This window comes from Lipotes vexillifer, unplaced genomic scaffold (genome assembly GCF_000442215.2).
Source record: "Lipotes vexillifer unplaced genomic scaffold, Lipotes_vexillifer_v1.1 scaffold1889, whole genome shotgun sequence".
Classification (NCBI taxonomy): Eukaryota; Metazoa; Chordata; class Mammalia; order Artiodactyla; family Lipotidae; genus Lipotes; species Lipotes vexillifer.
This window is the reverse complement of record NW_006779863.1, coordinates 402,142-408,545: the sequence shown is the minus strand read 5'-3', so window position 1 is coordinate 408,545 and position 6,404 is coordinate 402,142.

The following is a 6,404-nucleotide window of genomic DNA, read 5'->3' as shown; positions in this document are numbered from 1 at the left end:
CTTAAGAATCCTGAAGAATGCTTATTATAGCAAGTTTTCTTAAGTACGGTGATGAGTAATTTAGAAATTTAAGTACATTTTTGTCTTTCTCATAACTTGAAAAGCATTTAATAACATCATATGGGATTATATGGGCAGCAACCTAAGCACAATCAGTTCTTCTCATTTAAATCTTTAAAAGAGAGCAAGAAATTTGACTTGCTTTAAAAAAAAAGTAGGTTAAAAGACTAGGCTAATCATTTAATTATTAATAATCATAGTTGGTATATACTGATCAGTTACTATGTATCTGGTGCAGTGATAAGCTGATGAACAATATATATACTGGTGGTATACTTATATTCTGTATAAAGAAACAAAGGCTTAAGAATTTAATGACTTGCCCAAGTCTGATGACAGTATTCAAACCAGGAATGATCTGCCTGCAGAATTCAGGACCTCAACCAGCAGATGCCATGGCCTTTCTCAAACTCCCAATGTACCTGAACTAACAAACATCAGCCTAGGGTTGACCACTAGGGAGAAGAATGCCAACACACAGTCTGGTTACTAGAATATTGCAGTTTCTAGATTAACTTAGAACAATGGCTTTCAACTCTCATTTTGTATTAAAATTATCTGCGCAATTTTAAAACATCCTGAGATTCTGATTCAGTTGGTCTTGGGTGGGACCTGGACACTGGTATTTTTTTAAATTGCCCTATAATTGATGTTAATGTGTAGCTGAGATATAGATGCATTTATTTAGGGCAGACTGTGTCTTGTAAGACAGCAGCATTCGGTGGAAATAACTTCAAGTTTGTTTCAAGTTTAATTTTTAATATACTTGAACTATTAAAATAAAATATACAATCAGTTGTATTAACTGCAAACGTTAAATCTCAGGATGAGCCAAGCTCATTTTAGCCTCAGGGTCTTTGCAGTTGGCCTACAATACTTTGAAGCTTTGCCTGGATGGTTTCTTCTCTTTATTAAGGTTTCCACTCTGTTCCTTTAGAGAGACTGTCTGTGAGTGTCTCCCAAAATACCTCCCCCGATTTTTTATCTCATTGTTTTTAAAGGTTTTCATTAAAACACTTTAATTTCCTGAAATTGTCTTATTTTCATTTGTTTTTTGTTGGCTTCCTTGCAAAATGTAAACAGAGATCTTGTCTGTCTTGTTTTAACATGTGTCTGTCCCTAGCACAAGGAGTGGAGTTTGGCATACAGTAAGTACTCAATAAATGTCTGTTGAATGAATGAATGAACGGCGAAAATTTAGCATAGATTTTTGGTTAGTCCATCTGTTTATAAGCTAAACTGACTCTCCCAACTTTGAATACAAATTCTGTGTACCTTACTTCCTAGATAACTGGAAAAAGAACACACCTGGTACACAGCTAGAGGTATTCTGAATTCAGTTTAAAATAAAGGTGATTTGATAAAGCCTTCATTCGTAGCTGGGATTGTGACTCTTACTTGATGATAAAACCATGTTTCTAGAAAATATTAATTGTGTTTTACAATAAATTGACATCTCTGATACGTAGCAAGTCTAGTTTTTTAGACTATCCAGCGAAAATAAAAGTCTAAGGTAATGCTTTTCGAGTATGTCATTAGTGCACTGGATATAGTTCTGTAAGTCTGTACCATTTTGAAGGGAATCTTGATTTTGAATTCTAGACTATATCATTCTTTTCTTTGATAACCTTGGCACAATATTCTTTGGATAAAATAAAACTATTGATATTTGGGAAAGTTGAGTTTCTAAAAATGGGAACTTGGATAACAGGGAGTAATTAAAATACCTCATAACTCTTGGCCTTTGTCTGCTTATTCAGGATGGCAGTTCTTAGAAACCGCTGAAGCAAGTTCTTAGAATAATATAAAAGAAAGCTCACTTCTTGATTGACATTGGCTTAGTACTTAATGTGAGATGGGGAAGTTTTCTTCAGTTAGAATATTTTGAAGGAGGGAGGTCAGTTGGGTTTCATCCTGTGCAAGTATCTTTTGACCTGCTGCTGGTTAAAGTTTGTTAGCTTGCAAAGTAGCAATAGACTTAAGAATCTTTAAATGTGAAGAAGACTTACATACCGTTTAGTTCAATCACTTTATTTTACATCAAGGAAACTGGGGCCCAAATAGGAGAAGTAAATCTGGAACTCTGTCTTCCCTCAGTAATTGCAGTGTAGCTACATGCTCTGCCTTTCTAGCAAATGTAGTGAAAGGTTTGCTCTTGTATCTTTTGGTGTTTTTTCGAGAAGTGTTTTGCTTTGTACGTATAAAGCCTAAAAATACATGTTTTAAATATATTAATAATTATTTATGTATAATATAAATGCAAAATATCACTGGATAAGAGATCTAAGGCATAAGCAATCATTTGAAGTGCCAATTTGAAGCTAAAGTTTTTCTGTGGATCTTTCTAAAATAGAATAACATTTACTTGGAGAATTCAAGGAAAATAAGCTCCAAAGTTGTTTTTGTTTTTGTTTTTGCTGTTTAAGACGTGAACTTTGCCATTGCAGCTTCCCTCAGGTTCACTCTCACAGTGCCAAACTAAATTTACTCCTGGTGTTTTTAACATTGGCCTTACAGAAAAATGGCTACATAAACCTCAAATTGTGAAACATTAAAGGAATTTGAAAGAAAATATTTTATTTGACTATGTGAAGTAAATCAGGTTGCTAAATTACAAGAAAAAATGAAGGTGCTTATTACACTTGTTGGGTACCATTTTAGCGGTATAGAATTCCAATGTAGTGAAAAATGTAGTGAAATGTGTGAAATGTAGTGAAAAAGCACAGACTTCAGTCAGGTCTAACAGGGTACAAGTCTCACTACTGCTTTTGAGCCAGGGCTCTAGGGCAAGTGACAGAATATCCGTGACCCTCCTTTGGCTTAGCTGCAAAATTACCCTGAGATAAAAGTACAGTGAAGTGAACTAAACAGGGAAGGGTGTGTCCCAAGGCACCAATGTTAAGGGAGTACAAACCTTTTAAAAATTGAAATTTTAATGATGTCATTTAAAATAATGTAACATTTGCATATTGACAGCATATGCACTGAGCTTAGTACCTAATTAGCAAGAAAGAGTAATTAAAACAGGAAGCTACCATGTGACAAGTATTGTTACTGATACCTGCACCTGAGGCACATTACCAAGATGATCTGATGGTTCTACTTTCTGTGGGCTCAGTGTTGCCAGTGACCGCCCTGATAATGCCAACTTCACAAGGACGTTATAAAGATTCCATGAGGTAAAATGCTGCTATGACTGTTGGCCATTGTGACAGGAGCTCTTTCTCAGGTCTCTAAGTTTAGTATTATGTTGACTTTCTTATCAGCCTTTTACTAGACTTTCTACAGGGTAAGGTCATTGCACTGTTTATTCTTTGAGTCTACCAAGTAAGTGCCTGATGTGGAATAGGTCCTTGTTGAAGAGTTCAAATGAGTGTATACAGTCATCTAAAAGTTACTTAACTGGGGATCTTGTTATCATTTTGAGAGCTCTAATCTCTGTCCTAATAGGACAGATGAACTAATAAAGGAGAGTTGAGTACCAATTCTACTCCCCAGATGGCCTCAACCTTCTTGGGCAGCAGTAAGGCCAGGAAAAGTCAGTGGTGATCACTCTATTGTGAGGACAGACTATATCTAATTCTGCTGGCTCTCCCCCCTGTATTTCTGTTCATCTGCAATATAATGGGTTGGAATTCATAAAATAAAGTTCTCAGTTGTTTATATTACTTTCATTGGACATTAATGATCCAGTTAAATGGAAAATAGAACTTTTGTTTTTTGTTTTTGCGGTACGCGGGCCTCTCACTGTTGTGGCCTCTCCCGTTGCGGAGCACAGGCTCTGGACACGCAGGCTCAGTGGCCATGGCTCACGGGCCTAGCCGCTCCGCGTCATGTGGGATCTTCCTGGACCGGGGCACGAACCCGTGTCCCCTGCATCAGCAGGCGGACTCTTCAACCACGCCACCAGGGAAGCCCGTAAAATAGAACTTTTTTGAGCGGGGGTGTGTTAAAGGTGTATTTGCTCTCCCATTTAAGTATTTCCTTGAGATTGAAACCTTTTAATAATGATTTACTCATATAAGTACAATACTGTTATAAAGAAATTTGTTAGGTCATTAAGTCCTGAGGAGCAAGGTACAAGGCAGTCAACATCCAGCCCCTTTTTTGAGAATACGTAACATATACCCTCTAAAGTGACTTGGTTTTTAGTCGTGGCCTTGACTTGAGAAATAAATCTCCAAGTTACACTGCGCCACCAGGGAAGCCCAACAAGCCATAGTTCTTATACCTCTTTTGAAAGGAAAGGCAGATATATCACAGAGTGGTTTTTATAATGTACATTTTTCAGTTGTTGATGGCAGATAGTTGAAGCAAAAACCTTAGAACGGTCACACGAGAGTTTAAAACATAATTTTGTAATAATGGAAGCATGGTCGTTTTCAACCTTTTTTTTCCCCACTGGGAGCCCATTCCATATTAGTGTGTATAGAATTGCCTTTTACTTTTTAAGGGATACTAAATTCCTTTTATTTGGATTTATATAATGTAGTCAACCATTCTCCTATGGATGGAAATTTATGCTGTTTCCAAACTTTTGCTGCTATAAACAGTGATGCAAAGAATGTCTGTGTCCATGTCATTGAGCGTTTGGGTGAACACTGCAGAATAAATACCTAGCAGTAAAATTGCACATTTTATTGCATTTTTTATTTTTGATAAAGATAGCCAAATTGTCTTTCATAGAAGTTGTATTAATTTACACTCTCATTGGGTTTGAGAAGATACATAATTCTTCACATCAAGCTTTTAGATCTTTACCAACCTGATGGGTGAAAAATGGTATCTGAACACATTTAATTTACACAGCTCTTGTTACAAATAAGAGCATTTGAAGTTATTTATATTTCATTTTCTATGAACGTTCTGTGTATTTTCTTTTTTTTTTTTAAATCTTAGATTGTTCTTTTCTGATTTGTTGAAGCTCTTTCCATATTGGAAAACCTATGCCTTTGTGATAGGGTTTGCAAATATTATTTTTCCTCATTTGTCATTTGTCTTGAAGCAATTTAGTGATATGTTTTGTCATGAAGAAAATTTAGATTCTTTTTTACCTATTCAATTTATGAATCTTTAATTTGATGACTTCTCATTGCAAATTCTCCCCCCCAACACACACATAACCTCTCTCTCTCTCTCTCTCTCTCTCTCTCTCTCTCTCTCTCTCTCTCCCCCTCCCTCCCTCCCTTCCTCCCTCCCTCACTCCCTCACTCTCTTTCTCTCTCTTATTTGTTTGTAGGGTTTTATCTGGAATTTATTTTGTTATGAGATAGATATCCAACCTTAGTTTTTCCCATATGATTTCCCAGTTGTCTCAATTTTTAATCTAGTTCTCCTACATGCCACTTACATCATAAACTGAAGTCCCACATTTATTTGGTTTTATGTCTAGACTCTGTTCTGTTCCATCTTTCTTTCTTTCATCACAATATTTTAGAAGCAGTAGATTTATAATAAAACTAGTTTTCATTCCACGCCCTCTTCTTCATTAGAATTCTTTTCTAAAAATTTCCTTTTTGTACACATTTATTTTCCACATGAATTAAATAAACAGCTTGGTATAAGTCTAAAAAATATGTTGCATTTGTATTTAAGATTTGTGCATCTATTTTCTTAAGTGTTATTTGTGATTTTAGTGGGAGGCTATTTCATTGGATTTTGGCATCCATGTTATACTAAATTCATATAAATTAAAAGGTTTTCTTCTTTTTTAATGCTTTGGAACTGTTTTAATAGTTTTGGAGTTATCTGTACTTTCAAATTTGGTATGGTATCAGAGCTATTTACTCTTTATTAGACTTTTTTCTCCTGGGAAAATCTGAGACTTGTGCTTAAAGGTATAAGTGGGGGTAGAGGAATCACTCTTCTAGTGTTTCCTCGATTTTATTTTCACCAATTAAGATACTTATATATTCTGCTTATTTAGGTCAGTGGTTTTATAAAGGCTTTATTTTTTTAGAGCAGTTTTAATTTTACAATAAAATCGAGAGGATGGTATAGAAACCCTCTGCTCTCATACACACATAGCCTCACCTGTTAACAAGATCATTCACCAGAATGGCACATTTTTTCACCAAGGATGAAGCTACATTGATACATCATCGTAGTTCACCTTAGGGTTCTTGGTGCTGTACATTTCAGTGGGTTTGGACAAATGTATAATGACATGTATTCATCATTATAATATTACAGAGTATTTTCACTGCCCTAAAATCCTCTGGGCTCTACCTATTCATCTCTTACCCACTCTAGCTCCATTTTTGTAAAATTATATTTTCCTGGTTAACCATACGTTTTATACAGATTTTCAAATTCATTTTCAAATTGCTGAAAATAATAGCAGT